The sequence below is a fragment of the Bos indicus genome, chromosome 18 (genome assembly GCF_029378745.1).
Source record: "Bos indicus isolate NIAB-ARS_2022 breed Sahiwal x Tharparkar chromosome 18, NIAB-ARS_B.indTharparkar_mat_pri_1.0, whole genome shotgun sequence".
NCBI lineage: Eukaryota > Metazoa > Chordata > Mammalia > Artiodactyla > Bovidae > Bos > Bos indicus.
The window spans coordinates 18,655,724-18,672,739 of record NC_091777.1 but is presented as its reverse complement, the minus strand read 5'-3'; the positions used below and the strand labels follow the sequence as shown (position 1 = coordinate 18,672,739).

At 49.5% G+C, this 17,016-nt stretch overlaps 1 protein-coding gene across 3 annotated transcripts in view; it reads left to right on the top strand.

Moving 5' to 3' along the window:
* Window positions 1-17,016, top strand: part of ZNF423 (zinc finger protein 423) — a 345,953-nt gene that overhangs the window by 242,469 nt on the left and 86,468 nt on the right. The gene's annotated exons all lie outside the window — the stretch shown is intronic.

The window sequence follows — 17,016 nt, the reverse complement described above, 5'->3', positions numbered from 1 at the left end:
TCTTGGGTCAGTTATTTGCTCTCTGTGGGTTTGTTTCTGTGTTTTGGATTTGGGTATGTTTGTGGCCTTATGTATTTGTTGATTCTGTGTATTTGCATCTGTGGGGATTATTCTGTTTTTGTATGTGTCTGTCTGTGTATATGTCTATATTTCTTTGTGTGTGTGTGTGTGTGTTTGTGTGTGCTGGAGTGAGTGACAGGTAGTTCCCTCTGTGTACTTGCATGTTTCTAAGTTTGTGAGTATGTGTGTGTGCGAGAGAGAGGCAGACAGACAAGCATCCCTCTGTTGAGGAACCAGCCCTTTCCTTGGGAGAGGCCTGGGGGCTTCCCAGCACTGAGATTTCTGGCTGGGCTAGTGCAGGTGTGTGAACATTTCTTTGCATCAAACTTTCTGGTGGAAGGGGAGGAGAGAGGAGGCAGGGAAGAGGTTCCAAAGGGAAGGGAAGTGTGGAATTTTTAATAAAGAGAGAGACAACTGGACCCTGGTCTCAGAACACCCAGAGCAATCTGCCAGAGGAAGTCTGCTGCTTTTGGTTCTTAATCCAGAAAATATCTCTTTTTCATGCTCGGGGAGGTCAATACCAGGGCCTCTGCCTGAAGGCCCCCGTCCCTCTGCTAAGGGCAGGCAGCAGGGAGAGGGGCTTTTTCAAGGGCTTACCTTGTGCTGCTAGTGACTTAGGGTGGGGGGTGGGGGGGGGGTGGGTTCCTCTTCTCCCAGCTTGGCCCATACCCAGTAATCTAGGACAACATTTTATACTGATCTCCTGAAGGGGAAGTGGGGGACTGCCTCTGGGGGCCCCTCGGGTGCTGTGGGAGACCCTCCTCGCCTGAGTCCAGTGATGAGATCACCACCCTTCCACCAGGGATGCTGGAGGGCATCGCGGATAGAAATTGCTGCCTTCTGAGCTGCTGGCAGAGTTCTTGTTCGCCCCTCTTCTTGTGCTTTGCTAAATAATCTCCACCCTTTTCTGAAGGAAGTGGCCTAGGTGGCATGCCGGCATGCTGGCAGGAGCTCCTTGGAGATCCAAGGTCCCCTTGTGACCCAGGAGTGTGAGCTAGGGCTCCGATTTGGTTTTTCCACTTGGCACAGGGAGAAACCAGCACAGAGGCAGAGCAGAGTCTGGGAGCTGACCTGCAGGAGGTGCTGCAAACCAACCAGAAGTCTCTCCAGATGGGCTTTCTTGGAGGGAGGGGCCCACAGAGGTCCAAGCAGACTTGAGGGACCAGCTTCCCTAACAACTTCCCAGGGGTGGGGGCTGCTCCCGCCAGAGCTTTTGTTCTGCAGTGTGCAGATGAGTCTGGGGTCAGAAGTGGATTACTGGGGACAGTATCAGAGAGCGTGCAGCCACCACCAGGGGTCCCCCGCTTCTTCTCTCTCTCCAACTGCAACCTTCCCTTCTCCCCTCAATAAATCTTGATTAGGTATTTAAAGGATACTGGCTTGGGTTGCGGGGGGCAAATGATTAGTTGGCCTGGATGACTGACTTCTTCCCCCACAAACGGTGTCTAGTCTTAAAACCTGGCTAACCTTCTATGTCTTCTCACCTGGTTTTTGAACATCAGTGGGAAATTGGGCTTATGAACCAGGGAATAGAAGGGTTGAGATCAGTCTGTTAGATAATGATCTGAAATCAGCAAGGAGGGGAAGGGATAACCCCGTGATGGGTGGGCCCTGGTTGAGGGCGGGGCGTCTGTGTGACCTTTGCCGAATGGATCTTACCTTCTCACCTGCTTTGCCTTTTGTCGAACTCCCTTCCGGTCGGTGGCGGCTCCTGCAGCGTGGGTGACCGTGATGAGCTTTGCGGTCGGTGGCGGCTCCTGCAGCGTGGGTGACCGTGATGAGCTTTGCGGTCGGTGGCGGCTCCTGCAGCGTGGGTGACCGTGATGAGCTTTGCGGTCGGTGGCGGCTCCTGCAGCGTGGGTGACCGTGATGAGCTTTGCGGTGAGGAACTGCCACCTATTTTCCTTTTGATTCACAAGGCTCCCGGGCCGGGCCGGGGAAAAACAATTCACTCCACAAGTGACTTCTGCAGCAGGATTCTGTCTCTGTATTTGTAGGGGCGCCTCCATCCAGAAGGCTCTGGCAGAACAGGCCCCAAACTGCTTTTGAGTCTTTTCTTTGTTAAGCAAACAAGGATGTTGTGGTGGTTGTTATTATTTATTTTGCTAATTGGTGATGTTCCTAATTATTTTGGGCAACTCATACCTCTCTTTTTTGTTTTCTTTTTTTTCCCCTCACCTTTTTTTTCCTTACAAGAAAAAAAAATGCTGATAAATAGAAGGGAGATAGCAATCACCCTTACCCTCACCTCTGGAGGGAAAAGTGCTGTTAACAACGTATGTTTACCATTCCTGACTCTGTGTTCATACACATGTAAACACTGTTTTAAAAAACCTATTGAAGTTTGATATTTACACAGAGAAGTACACATAGCAATAAATATGTAATGACTTGTTACTGATGCATCACTTGCACACAGGAAAGCTCGCATGCCATAAGCATATAGCTCGCTGCATTCTCCCAGACAGAACCCATCACCACGGACCATGCTGGATCCGTGACCCAGCGTCAGCTACACCCCACAAGACCACCTCCTGGCCCCTGTAGTCCAACTCTCCAGAATAACCATGATCCTGACTTCAGACAGCCGAGACCGCAGTGCCTGTTTTTGTTCCATTATACGAATGGAATCACCACGTAGTTTTTTGTACACGTGTTTAGTTTTAAATGGGTTTATCATGTCCATGCTATTTTGTAACCATTTCCTCCAATGAGATATGGTGATAACACCCCACATCAGCACACGTATACCTCTACACCATCATTTTTGGTGGCCACTTGGTGTTCCCTTCTCAGAAGTGCCACAGTTTAAATTCCCCTTTGGAACTTTACCTTTTCGCTATTATAAACAACTTCCTGTGAACATCCGTGCTGGATGGGTGACTTTCACCTTCTCTGGGGACAGGGTGGCCAGAACAGCCGTGCAGGGAGGGGCCCTCGCTGGGGCCCGGCTGGAGGAGCCCAGGTTGTCGAGTGGAGGATGCTGGCATCGCTTCAGTTTGCCAGCTGGACCTCATCAAGTGCGGGTGTTAATTACTGGGAGGCCCCTGGTTCTGTGAGCAGGCGGGGGACGCTGGGGCTAACTCGCGAAACAGGGTCACCTTGAAACAGACGCTTCCAGGGGAAGCACAACCAAGGAGAAGACCATGGGGAAGCACAGGACCAGGCCCCGGCTTCCCAGCAGTCTCCTCTAAGTCACCCCCACGCCCGGGAGCCTCTGTGTGGACGTGCATAGGGTCCCTCTGGCGCTGAATAACAGCATGTGTGTCTTTGTCCCCGACTTCAATGGGGGTGATTGGGAAGCGAGAATACCCATGTCTGTGGCTTACCCCCTTCCTGCAGACCCTTGGACTCTGAGTCAGCAGCTCTCCCTTCGTGTTCTAAGAACGTGGCCTGAGTGAGCATGGTGTCTTAGGGATGGAGCCAGGGTTGAGGAGGGGGCACTGCCTGGCAGTGCCAGTCGGAAGTCCAGGAGGCGCCGGCCCGGGGCCCTGGCCAGGTGGACTCAGAGCTGCGGGCGCGGCTTGGCCAGAATTAGGTTATTGTATTTCCTCTGTGATTCTTCATCAGGGCTGCAGCCCGGATCTGTTGCGGGAAAATCAATGTGTTCTGACTCAATAATTTCCCAGGTTGCCTTACTCCAAGTACATTGTGCATGGAAAGGTGACATCTCTGGTCACGTCTGTGCGGACCAAATAGGGGTGTGTGTGTACATATACATGTGTACACACACACACACACACACACATTTCCTCTCCTCCCTTCCCCCCATCCCTGCCCCATCTCCACCTCCCAGCACAGGATTCACTGGAATTTCACAACCTTTGCAAGCTTTTGTGAAAACACTCATTTGTGTTTGCGCCAGGCCGCTAATGGCGGACGCCAAGGTCTGCGGAGCTTACCTCTGTTCAGCTCTCGTTATGGCGAGGAATGTGCCGTTAATAATGCATCTATGGAACTCAGCTGTGTGGGAGCCAAGTAATTATCCCACTGTAGCGTTCCCGGCTTCAGTGTCATCACAACTGGGGCTTCATTAAAAGTCCTACCAGAGACGGTGTTGTGTGCTGCAGCCTGTATATATATTTTTTCATTTAAATTATCAGCCTTGCTATGGCTCAGAGGTAATTTGACTTTTTGAAACCGCTGAGCCCCTGTGAATTCCCCTCCCCTTCTCCCTCTCGCTGCTCTACCAGCTGATCAGCCCCAGAAGAACAAAAGGTTTATCTGAAGCTATGAAGCATATATTCACCAGCTTCTGGCGTCTAGATAAAAAAAAAAATCAAAGTACTCCATTGAACATGTTAATACGGAGCAAAATGCACACAGCTAGATACTAAACCTTTGCAGGGATTTGGGCATTTGAAAAGTGATACCCAGATCAGGTCTTGAGCTGCGTTTCCTAGCCCAGAGAAGAGCAAGTAGCAAAGGAGGAAGAAAGAGTGTTTATAAATGAATATTAGAGACAGCCAATGAACCGCGTCATAGTTTCCCCACCTTTCGTTTTATCTCTTTGTCTGATTTTGGTTGTGTGGGCAGCCAGAAGCCTGGATAAGGGTACATCCCAGGGAGATGGGGTCCTCTCTCCCCTGGTGCTCTGGACTTTGAGCTGCTGAAAACTAGAGTGTCGAGCTGGAGGAGGTCCTGCAGTACTCTGGGTAGAAATGTTGAGAATTGGGATGGTGGTCCTCTTTGTTTCTCCTGATTCTCTGTGACCTCGTCAGCTTTCAACAGGGGAGGGCTGGGGAGAGCCACAGAAAGCACGCCTTCTGAGCACATCGCACTCTGGGCCGTCCCTCCTTGGGGCCACCCGGAAGTCTGCATTTCCGCTCCTTCTGTTTTGCATGGAGGGCAGTCACCAGGTAAGATTGGCAGGAGTTATCAAGTTCCCTGAGTGAATCACTCATCACAGAGAGCAGATAGGCACTTGATTGGCAGTGTCTGCCATGGGTAGTGAGGCGGCCTTTGCCCTGTTTGTTGGCCCTTCTTATCCATGGTTTCCACGTCCACAGATTCAACCAAACTGTGGATCAAAAATATTTGGAAATAAAAATTCCAGAAAGTTTCAAAAAGCCAAACTTGAATTTTCCATGCACTGCCACCTATTCACTTAGTATTTACAACTATTTATATAGCATTTGGGCTTCCCTGGTGGCTCAGATGGTGAAGAATCTGCCTGCAATTCTGGAGACCCAGGTTCGATCCCTAGGTCAGGAAGATCCCCTGGAGAAGAGAATGGCAACCCACTCCAGTATTCTGGCCTGGGAAATCCCATAGACAGAGGAGCATGGCAGGCTACAGACCATGGGGTTGCAAAGAGTCAGACACGACTGAGTGACTAACACATACACACACACATACAGTGTTTACATGGCATTAGGTATTTTACATAATCTAAAGATGATTTAAAGTAAAAGGGAAGATGTATATAGGTCGTATGCAAACACTGTGCCATATCTTACAAGGGGCTTGAGCATCCTTTGATTTTGGTGTCTGCAGGGGTTCTGGGACAATTCCTTGGTGAATACTGAGGGATGGCTGTCTATCTGATACTTGTCTATCAACTATACTTAGTGAACTCCTGTACTCCTGGACATCAAGGAAGATATTGGAAAGGTGTAGGAAGCTTCTGACATCCTTGGGAGGCAGCCAGAGCTACAGAAAACATCTCATGGTGTAAGCAATTTATAATTAAATGCTGGAGTATGCTTTTTCATCAGGAAAGAGGATACGGAGAGTGGAGTGACCTGAAAAGACAATGAGAAGGATGAAGCATATTTGAGGACTGATGAGACCAGCTTGGGTGGAGTTGAGCAACCTATGAAGCCATGGGAAAGGTGTAGCCCAGTGTGCACAGATATAGGAAAAGGGAGAAGAATCCCATTTTTACTTTGTGTGGCCCTATGGGACCCTAAGGGAGTTCTATCCTTTTGTGGTTAGGCTTAGCTCCCATGTGGGCAAGGTTGGAGCTGGTTACCACCCATCTGGGTAGAGGCCAGGTGTGCTCAGGGTAGGAAGGTGTTCATTATGCAGGATTCCCATGGCCTTCTAGTAACTGACCTCTTTTGCTTGGAGAATCAACACCAGACACAACCTCTTCAGGTAGCACCCCTGCCATAGGGAAGATCTATGAGATCTCAAACTCTGACCTAGGCTTGGAATCTATTTCTTCTGCAGTCTTTACCTGCCAGTTCTCTGCCAGGCTTTGCACTCATTGCTAGAGACCCTGATCCAAGGCAGTCAGAGCTCCCCCATTCCCCTGCCCTGCCCCACTTAAGGGACTTTCCAATCCAGTGGGAGAAGTAGATGTGGAAAGTCCTAAGTAGTATGAATGGGTTGGGAAATTATGCATGAGTACAGTAGACATATGAGGATAGGGAGTGGTCAGTGGAGGTTTGAAATAGGGCATTTGAGCTGGGCCTCTGAAGGATGAGTAGGAGTTTGCTAGAGGGAATAGAGAAAGATAATTCTAGGTGGTGAGTGCAAACAAAGCTTGGAGGCATTAAAGAAAGCATGATGCTACTTGAAACTCTTTTTCCAGGGTCACCAGTGACTCCTGACTGTGGAAGCTGATGACTTTTGTAGTCCTATCAGGCCACCGGATCCTGTTGACTACTCCTTGAGCTTTGTCCTCATGCATATCTGACCCTCAAATCTATGGTCTCCAGCCCTAGATTCCTTCTCTTTCATGTTCAATGCTCACAGCTGGCTGCTTGCTGACCATCCAGCTCAAGATGCTTGAGAGTGTTCTTACCCTCTCCCACACCCCAGCTTCAGTCTCTCATCTCAGCCCTCAGCCTCAGCAGCAGCTCCTTCTGTTCATCCCTTCGACCCCTACCCATTCAGTTGTTGGACCCCTATTGCTTGTAAGCTGGCCAGCCGAGCTCCAGCTCTGGTCCAGCCCTGCCGCTCTGTTGGTCAAGGAGGCCGCACCCTGGGTGGCTTGCACATTTGCGAGACCCGAGGCCAGCGGTGCTCCATTCTTTGCTTTTGTTTGTCTAAAGCCAGGGACCATTTCCGGGGCTTGTCTGTCATGATCAGGGTCTGGGGAGCCTTGTGGGGAGGGGGATTCAAACTTAAAGGAACACTATGGAGGCTGAAGGTGGTCTCTTGAGTTGTACACATGCTTGAACTTAGCAGCTCAGGTCAGAAGCCTCTATCCATTTCTGGGAAATTGGGTCTTTGCCTTCTTTGGGGACAGTGAGTTTGTGCTGTGTGAACCATCTTTTGGAATCGTGTTGGTGTTTAAGCCTCTACAAGGGCCGTCTGTCCCCATCAAAGCCAAAGACGCTGTGCCTGGCGATGCTACACCCACCAGGAACGAGGTCACCCCTCCTCCTGGGCAGCTGGGGCTGGGGTTTCAGAAGACAAAGTGCCTCACCGCGCTTCTCTCCAGCAAGGGCTCAGGGCGAGCAGGAAAAAAATCAGCCATGCACATTTCAGCACCCGGGGACCAGCTCAGAGGCCCCGGGTCCTGATTCTCCCTGGTCTGGAGCTGAAAGAAAGAGGCAGAAGAAGTGTTTGAATACTGTGCTGTGAAGGGAACAGTCCTGCAGCGAGGCAGTTGTGATATTAGAGCAGGCGTCCTAAGAGATCCCCTGGCTCTGAGCTGTGATCCACACACCACATTCGCAGACAGCTGGTCGCCCAGCGTGGGCTGCGCCTGCCGCTCCGAGCTGGCACACTGGCGGGGACCAGGTAATGCTCTAATTTCCCTCGTGCAGATGCGGCCAGGAATATCTTAATTTATTGGTGTGCTGGCATGCAAGAGGGAATGCTGCCGGTGCAGCCTTGCATAACTATTAGCAAAAAATGGAGCTGAATAGGGGCTTGACTTTTCCTAAAGTGGGTTTGAAATAATCATCGCCTTTTGTTGTGTTTGGAAGGGCTTGAACAATTCTTAATTATTTAATTATAGATATGCAAGTAATACACTGGGAATGGCCCTGCCATTCCAGGGATACTGAGCGGAGGAAAATGTTTAGTTACCGGAGGGGGAAAAAAAAAGGTGGTAATTAAATGGAAGTGTGGTTTGTATCATGCCACGCTACTCCATTGGTGACGTGGGCCTCACCGTGGAAATCCTGACGTAATAACTGTGACAGAGGCAGCAATCGCCACCTTCCTCCGGGCGAGGCCTGCGGAGTCAGCAACGCTGTTTCTTCTCGATTTGCTCGTGTTGTGCCAGGTTAGGGTTCTGAGAGACGGGTGCTCTTCTTCCCATTTTACAGATGAGGAAATGGAGTCTCAGGTTTGCCCAAGGTCTTCCTTCATTCTGCATTTGAAACCACAGCTTATGTGGCGGCCGGCCTTCCTGCCCTGTCGCCGGCTAAGCCTGGGGGTTCACAGTGGCCATGCGATGACTTTTCTCTCTCCGAGTGCCCTAGACCAGCCTCTACAACTTGGGTGATTGTTTGCCTGAATTGTGTGTCTGACTCTATGGCAGCTTCTCTTGACGGACACCTTGTAATTATCCCATATAAGCACTCACTGTATTCATATCATTAATTTTGTTTGGGCTATTACATTTGATAGATACATTAAGCATTATATAGTTCTCTTTATACATGAAATTGAACTGCCTTTGAACAGTCAGCCAGCTAATTGCCGGTAATTTGTGTTGCTAACGAGAGCAGAATAGTGGTATAACATTAGACTCAACAGTCAGTTAACAAATTTGCCGATTCAGATTGCGAAGCATGCCCTCCGTGGCAGAGGCAGGCTGCATCTCACACGTGAATAGACTTTTAAAAATGCCTACGACTAAAAACCAACCACGGCGAAGTCGCCCCCCCCAACCCCGACTGTGCAACACTGCCTGGCTGCTCAGGAGCGATGGGGTGACCGTGGGTGCCTGGGTCTGAAGGATGGGGGATTTCAGGGGAACCTGGGTGGGGATGGGAGGGGCGGTTTTGACTGCTCCTTCAGGGGGCTTCCCAGGTGGCTCAGTGGTAAAGAATACACCCGCCAACGTGGGAGATGCAGGTTCAATCTTGAGTCAGGAAGATCCCCTGGAGAAGGGAATGGCAACCCACTGCAGTATTCTTGCCTGGGAAATCCCATGTAGTCTGGCGGGCACAGTCCATAGGGTCACAAAAAGTCGACAGGACTGAGCGACTAAACAGCGGAGGCTGAGAAGCTGAATTCTTACCTCTGTCTTGAGTGACCTCCCATCCTACTGAGGTCTGTGATCTGGGGGCACCCATGCCCCTGTCCTTTTGACCACGATTAGATTCTTTCTAAGTTGCACTGGGTCCTCCACGTGGGCTTTGTTCCTCCTGTGGGGCTCCTCTTTTGTTGTTTAGTTATGTTTATTTATCAGGCTGTGTCGGGTCTTTGCTGTTTCACGCAGGACCTTCTGTTGTGGCGCATGGACTCCCTAGTTGTGGCACACGGGCTTAGTTGCTCCGAGGCATGAGGGGTCCTAGTCTCCCAACCGGGAATCGAACCGGGTTCCCTGCATTGCAAGGCGGATTCTTATCCAACGGACCACCGGGGAAGTCCCCTGAGGGGCTCTTGGTAGGGCGCTGGGTGAGGTTATTCTCAAGTAGCTTCAGATCAGATCAGATCAGTCGCTCAGTCGTGTCCGACTCTTTGCGACCCCATGAATCGCAGCACGCCAAGGCCTCCCTGTCCAGCACCAACTCCCGGAGTTCACTGAGACTCACGTCCATCGAGTCAGTGATGCCATCCAGCCAGCTCATCCTCTGTCATCCCCTTCTCCTCCTGCCCCCAATCCCTCCCAGCATCAGAGTCTTTTCCAATGAGTCAACTCTTCGCATGAGGTGGCCAAAGTACTGCAGTTTCAGCTTCAGCATCATTCCTTCCAAAGAAATCCCAGGGCTGATCTCCTTCAGAATGGACTGGTTGGATGTCCTTGCAGTCCAAGGGACTCTCAAGAGTCTTCTCCAACACCACAGTTCAAAAGCATCAATTCTTCAGCACTCAGCCTTCTTCACAGTCCAACTCTCACATCCGTACATGACCACAGGAAAAACCATAGCAAGTAGCTTCAGCCACAGTCAAAAGGTAATTTGGACAAGAGGGTAGCAGGTGTGTCATCCTCCCTGGAAATCCACCGCTGTTTCTGATGCCCACCTGCAGAAGCCTGGGGAAGGTACATCTCGTGGGTGAAGTGGTGGGAGTTGGGCTGACGTGGATGAGAGAGGCGACCTCCTTCTTTCTGGAACGACAGAGACCTGACTGTGTGTGTTAGTTGCTCAATCATGTCTGACTCTGTGCAACCCCCTGGACTGTAGCCCACCAGGCTCCTTGTCCGTGGGATTCTCCAGGCAAGAATACTGGAGTGGGTTGCCATGCCCTTCTCCAGGGGATCTTCCCAGCCCAGGGATCGAACCCAGGTCTCCCGCTCCACTAAATTTGTATATTGAAGCTCCAACCCCAAGTGCTTCAGACTGTGCCTGTATTTAGAGACAGCTTTTCAAGAGGTGAGCAAGTTAAAAGGAGGCTGTTTGGGTGGGCCCTGATTCTGGATGACTGTTGTCCATATAAGAGGAAATTTGGACACACAGACACACCAGGAATGTGTGTTCATAGAGGGAAGCCCGTGTGAGGACACAGAAAGATGGGGCCATCAGTAAGCCAAGGAGAGGGGCCTCCGAAGAAACCAACCCTGTTGGCACCTCGATCTTGGACGTCTAGCTTCCAAAGTGTGAGAAAATACATTTCTATTGTTTAGGCCACCCAGTCTGAAGTGTTTTGTTATGGCGACCTGAGCTGATTAATACGGATAATCCCAGCAGTTCCATTAGAATGGGTTGGGAAGGGTGTGGTATGGATTTGCTAGAAAAGTCCAAGAAAATCAAAGGTCAGCTGCTTCCGTCAAGTTTGAAAAATATAGTTTTAGGACAGAGACAGGGATGCCCCAGGCTTATGCAGTAGATAGCACCACTCAGAGTTCATTCTGTGGTAGACGCCCAGGTCCTAATATGTCAGATGTTAACAGACCTGTGCCATACGACACCCACAACTAGTTACTAAGGGACGGGGGCTGCTGGGGGGAGGGGGCGTCTTCTTTGTTATTTGAAATAGGCCGCACAGAGGCCTCTTGCCACCCCCCTCACCCCCCACCCCCACTAGCCATCCACAGCCTCATTGCCATGATTGCATTCCTGTGTCTTACTTTCCTGGGCATGTGGGTGTTGGTGCCTCCAATCCAGTATCTAAGAAAAGGATTGTCTAAGCTTGCAAGCCAATGCACCTGGTCATATACGGTCTTCCAGCCTCCTTCTAGGCCTTGTCTCTGCTCTGAACAAGCCAGGTCTGGGACAGACTTAGCCCTCGCCTCCCCGGGCTCTAACTTCCTCCGGCCCATTATTCTAGTCCATAATTTAAAAAATTTTCATTTTCCTTTAACTTACAAAGCAAAGTAGCAGAAATCATTTGAATCCTCAACTCCCAGGCAAATTGTTCCTGTTCCCAGGAAGCCTGAACATGATGACTGTATGTTACTGATTGTTCCCTAGTGCTGTGTCACACAATGCTGGCCACCTTGGTGTTCCTGGGCGTGGATTCGGTGCAGTCTCCAGCCTCAGCTACCTCACCCTCTGGACGGTTGCATTAGAGTTGCATTAGATGTCTCTGTATGTACATGTGTGTTTGTGTGTGTGTGAAATGCATATAGTGTGTGTGAGCTCTTTTGTAAGTTGGATATTGTTAAGAGGCTTCCCTGGTGGCTCAGACTATAAAGAATCTGCCAGCAATGCGGGAGACCTGGGCTCGGTCTCTGGGTGGGGAAGATCCCCTGGAGGAGGGCATGGCAACCTATTCCAGTATTCTTGCCTGGAGAATCCCCATGGACAGAGGAGCCTAGAGCTACAGTCCGTGGGGTTGCAAAGAGTCAGACACGACTGAGCAGCTGAGCACACACATACATGTTTGTTAAGACAATTTTGTCATAAGAATAAAATAGTTAGGTTTAATGTTTCTGTGCTTAAATGTTTTCAATAATTTTGGTCCGCTGACATGCATACAAAACAGAAACGGTGCCACTGTGCCTTTTTTCCCATTTAGGGTATAATTCACTAATCACAATGTATTTTTCTAATATCAAATGGCAACTTTATCTGGAGAACCTAAATGTCTGTGCCCTGACAGTTTTCCTGGCCCTATTGTTCTAGCTAGTCTTTCACCCAAGAGTGGCAACATACAGGATATGAGGTTAGTCAAAATGTTCCAGAAACTTGACTGTTTGTGGCCATCAGGTAAGGCCCTTTGCTGTTGCCCGAGATCATAGTTCAGGGATGGCCTCTGAGGTCACACTGTGGTTCTTCTTGGCTCATCTTTGCTTCTGTTTTCCAGCCAGCCAGGGGTAGAGAGTGGACGTCAGAGCTTAGTTTTGAGTAGGGCGTTAAGAGACTCTTATCTTTAGAGCGTTTCCATTAGTGAATTAGTGCTTGTAATGTTGGCGAAACATTTGCGTGTAGATATAGACAGGGAGTGTGGTCCATTGCAAAGGTTGTGTGATAAGACTTTTAATAAGTGATGGTGCTTGGTCCAGTGAGTTAAATTTACAAATTCAAAATGGTGCTATTGAATTCCCTGGCAGTCCAGTGGTTAAGAGTCTGCACTTCTAATGCAGGGGACATGGGTTCAGTCCTTGGTTGGGGAACCAGATCCCACATACTTACTGTGAAATGCAGCCAAAAAACAAAATAAAATGGCACTACTAAGTCTTTTTCATTAACATGGATGGACTTTATTATTATTTTAAATCAGAGAAGAAATCCCTGCTCATGGAAAAAAGACTCAATGTAAAAGAATTCTCTTCTTTGTTGCTCCTCCCCCAATTTCCACTCCCCAGAAATCACTCCCTCCCCCCACCCTCACTAATTTTTATGTGTTGTCCAGTTTTCTATGCATATGTACATGTATTATTCAAATAGGATCAACTATAATTGTTATTATGCATCTTTCCTATGTCACATTTAGCATTTTACTCTGGACTCATTTCCATATCAACTCATTTGATTTCACTCCATAAAAAAGAAAAAAAGAGTATACATAGTGTTTTATCAGATTGCTGCACCATAATTTATTTAATCACATCTTTCTGGATGGAGGCAAAGCCTTGGCAAAGTGTAACAGAAGCTTGGATGCCTTTGGGTGCTGGGGAGGACTTCAGGGAGGAGGTGACATTTGATAGCCGGTTTTGAAGAGTGTGCTAGAGTTTGTGAGTTGAACTGCCTTTGTTGATGCCAGCAGTGTGGAGGGAGGTCACATAGGATGGGAAGAGGAATCGGGGGACTCAGTGGATTCAGGAAGGAACGAGAGCAAGATCTCATGTCCCTTTCTTCCTAGAAGGACTGGCCTAGGGAGGGAGTCCTGCAGTTGGAGACAGGGCCAGAGCCTCTGTGTTTGAAGGCAAGTGTTGGGAAGGCTTAGGAAACGTGAGCATGGTGAGCTGCACGGGTGTGGGAAGACAAGAGGATGTGCAAGTGATCAGATATTTGAGCCAAGGAGCCCAGTGTGGCAGCTGAAAAAGAGAGAGAGAAGGAAAAAACCCACTCCGCTTGCTGGGAACCCCAGTTATTGCTCTGGAAATGCAAGGCTCCAACGCCCGGTGACATGTCAACTCCTGAAGGAAACCGGGGTTGGCAGGCCCCATTTTTTAAGCAGAGAGCCTGACTGCCAGATCACATTTGGATTGAGTGGCTGGCATTCCTCGAGCCTCGCTTAATAGGATTGAAAGAAAAGAAATGTTACTTTTCATCACACAAGACAACAAAGAGAAACGGGGAAACGAAAATATTATTTCGTTTGAACAAATTACAGGGCGACTCTCTGGGGTGCTTTCAGGGAGTTAGATGAGGAAAAGCACTTAAATATCATTCCATCAAACTAAATTTTTAACTACAATTTTTTTACAGATAAAATGTGTTGGGAGGATTCAAAGAAGATTAGAGCTCACCTAAGAAACAGTATTCAAATTTTACCAGCTAATGGAGGCCCGGCAAAAATTGTTAATGCCTATAACTTCCCTCCAAGGGAAGAGATTTCAGTATTCTTATAAAAACACATTGAGCTGATTTCATTTCTGTGTCTCTGCAGACTTCGTTCGTGTAATTTCAGTAAGTGTTATAAATGTTATTTTAAGTATTATAATGATAATCCCTACTGACGATGGGGCTGCGCATCTTAGCCTCCATTCCTCAGGTAATGTTTACCTCGGATAGCACATAATTGTTTGCTTTTTTCACAGTAAAGTCTCTGCTCCCAACTGCTTAATCAGCCACGGAAAAAAAGAGGAGACTTTAGAAATGTTTAATGTTCTCTGATTACATGGGAGTAACGGGTAAAGCCACATCAGCAAGGCTGGAGGAGCAGATAGACTGTCTTCCCCCTAGGTTTTGTTTTGTTTTGTGTTTCGGGGCGGGGATGAAGATGTGTTTGTTTTTCACGCATGGTTTTTAAGGGGGACTGTGGTGGGCTGTGGCAACTGTGAGACTCATTTATTGTTATAAATATCACGGCCGGGGTGTAGCTCTGCTCAGTTTATAAACTCCTGGGGCCCTGCCTCCGTGCGTGCGTGGGACTCAGCCAGGCCTCAGGCCCTCCTCCTGGCAGGTCCCTTGGACTCCTGTATTCCGGTCACAGTCCAAGCATCCACGCTTTCAGGATCCAGAGCATCCCGTAGGCTGAGTACCGTCTTTGCTGCCGGCTCGGTAGAAGCAAGATTTTATTAGGCTTTATGAAAGTGAAACTTTTCTATCCTTGAATGCAGAACCTCAGGGGCTTTCTCAGGGCACAGTATAACATTTGCTTCTCTAGCTTCTTAAATATCTGAATCCAAATGTGATCAGGAATTAAGATGGAGCAGAGAACGTTGGTATTCATGGCAGGGTGGAAGAATGTTTGCTTCTCCCTGGCTGGAATGGTTAGAGCCCTACCTTTCTTCATCTCTGGCTATATGGAAGTTCCACTTTGAGCTGACTCACAACCATGTATTCTCTGATTCCTCCAATAAACATCTACTGAGAGGCTGCTTTGCTCCAAGCATTGTGCTGGGCTCTGGTGAGTGAAAAAAATGCGTTCCCCCCACATTCATGAAGCTTACTGTCTGCATAGGGGTATTTCTCAGGTGGCTCAGTGGTAAAGAATCTGCCTGCCAATCAGAAGATGCGGGTTCGATCCCTGGGTGGGGAAGATCCCCTGGAGAAGGAAATGGCAACCCACTCCAGTATTCCTGCCTGGAGAATCCCATGGACAGAGGAGCCTGGCAGGCTACAGTCTAAGGGGTGGCAAAAGCCGGATATGACTTAGCAATGAAACAACAACTATCTGGATGAGAAAGCCAAGACCGAACAGACAAACAAGTCAATATATAATCACGATTGGAGAGATGTGTCATTAGTGTGGGGAAGGAGAAGACTGGGGAGGATGCCAGTTATGCTGGGGTTTAATGGATGAGAAGGGGCCAGCCCGGTGAAAGAGGCTGGGGCAAGAACACAAGTCCTGAGGCTGGAGATGCTTCGACATCTTCCAGGCACTGAAACTGGCCGTGTGGGCTTGGAGGGTGGTGAGGGATCAGGACTGTGGCTCTAACGAAGTGAGAGGCTGGACAGTGTGGGGCCTTATGGGTGTGGTCAAGAACAGGAACTTTATCCTCTGCAGTAAGGAACCCGTGCAGGGCTTGAAGTCACAAATGACATTTTCCCATTTGAACATTGTAAAAAAAAGATGGCTCTGGCTGCTGGATGGAGATGAGATCACCAGGGAGACAAGTGGACACTCAGGGTCCGGTGGGTGGTCCCTGCTGTTGTCCTGGCTAGAGAAGGTGGCCATGGCGGTAGCGAGGGGGCAAGATGAAGGGGCTGATTCAAGACACGTTTTGAAAGGTAGCCAGATACACCAGCTAGTAAAGTGCACGCCTGGCAGGAATTTGTGATGAACATGAATGGCTCTATGCCACCGAGTTCCTATAGTTGGTCAGCCTCTACCTGTGACCCCCGTGTCCTCCCGTGGCGGGGGCTTCTCTCGATTCCTGGGGCTGACCCCCCAGGGTGTTCATCGTCTCACCACACAGTTTGGAACCGTTCATGGCAGTCCCCCCAGGAAGGATGGGGCGGGGCCTCCAGGATTCCCAGCCTCCCTGCCCCCATGCTATCCTTCTCTGGCCTCGGTTTCCCCAGCTCCTCTCAGTGTGCCGGACCCTTCCTTCCCCTCCCCCATGCCTACCGACAGCCCTTCCTCCAGCCACCACTCTGGAGATCCCCGAGGTCTGCAGGATAATTGAGCTCGAGCCTTTAGTTAAAGACCAGGGCCAGTAGGTAGCTGATTTCCTGTCCTCGGGGTGGACGCTTGACAGGTTCCCGTGATGGGGGCTGAGGAGGGAAGGGAAGGAGGTGGAGTGACTGATAATTAAGGCAACCTGCGGACCCCAGTCTGGTCCAGTGGCCCAATAGGGGTCCCGGTGGGGGCCCACTCAGGGAGCACGTGTGCACCTCTGGAAGGTAGACAGGGTTTTTGCTGATGCCGGAGGTAGGGCAGTGGGTGGGAGGAGGGGCAGGGATTAATTGCTTGGACAAGATATTCCCAGGGCCCAGCTTGGGGTTGAATTAACTTCCAAGAAAACATCTACTCTACCCACCCTTTCCCTTGGAGAGGCAACAACTGGTTGAATCCATCCATCTGTGTCTCTCCCACTCTCTGCATCCTCCGGAACCATGGTGGAATCTAAACAAATGTTGCCAAAATCAAGGTGGACCCTCTCCCAGGTGGGCTGGGGAGCAGAGGACGAGGTGAAAATCAGTGCTTTTGTTTCCCTGAAACACACACACACACACACACGCATACCCCCCCCCCCCACATACATACAGACACCTCCATCCCAACCAAAACCAGATGAATATTTTAACACCCGAGCATTTTGTGCAAGCCAGGAGCACACCGCACTCCTGGCAAGGCCAGAGAATGACCTGAAAACCTGAATATTTCGGG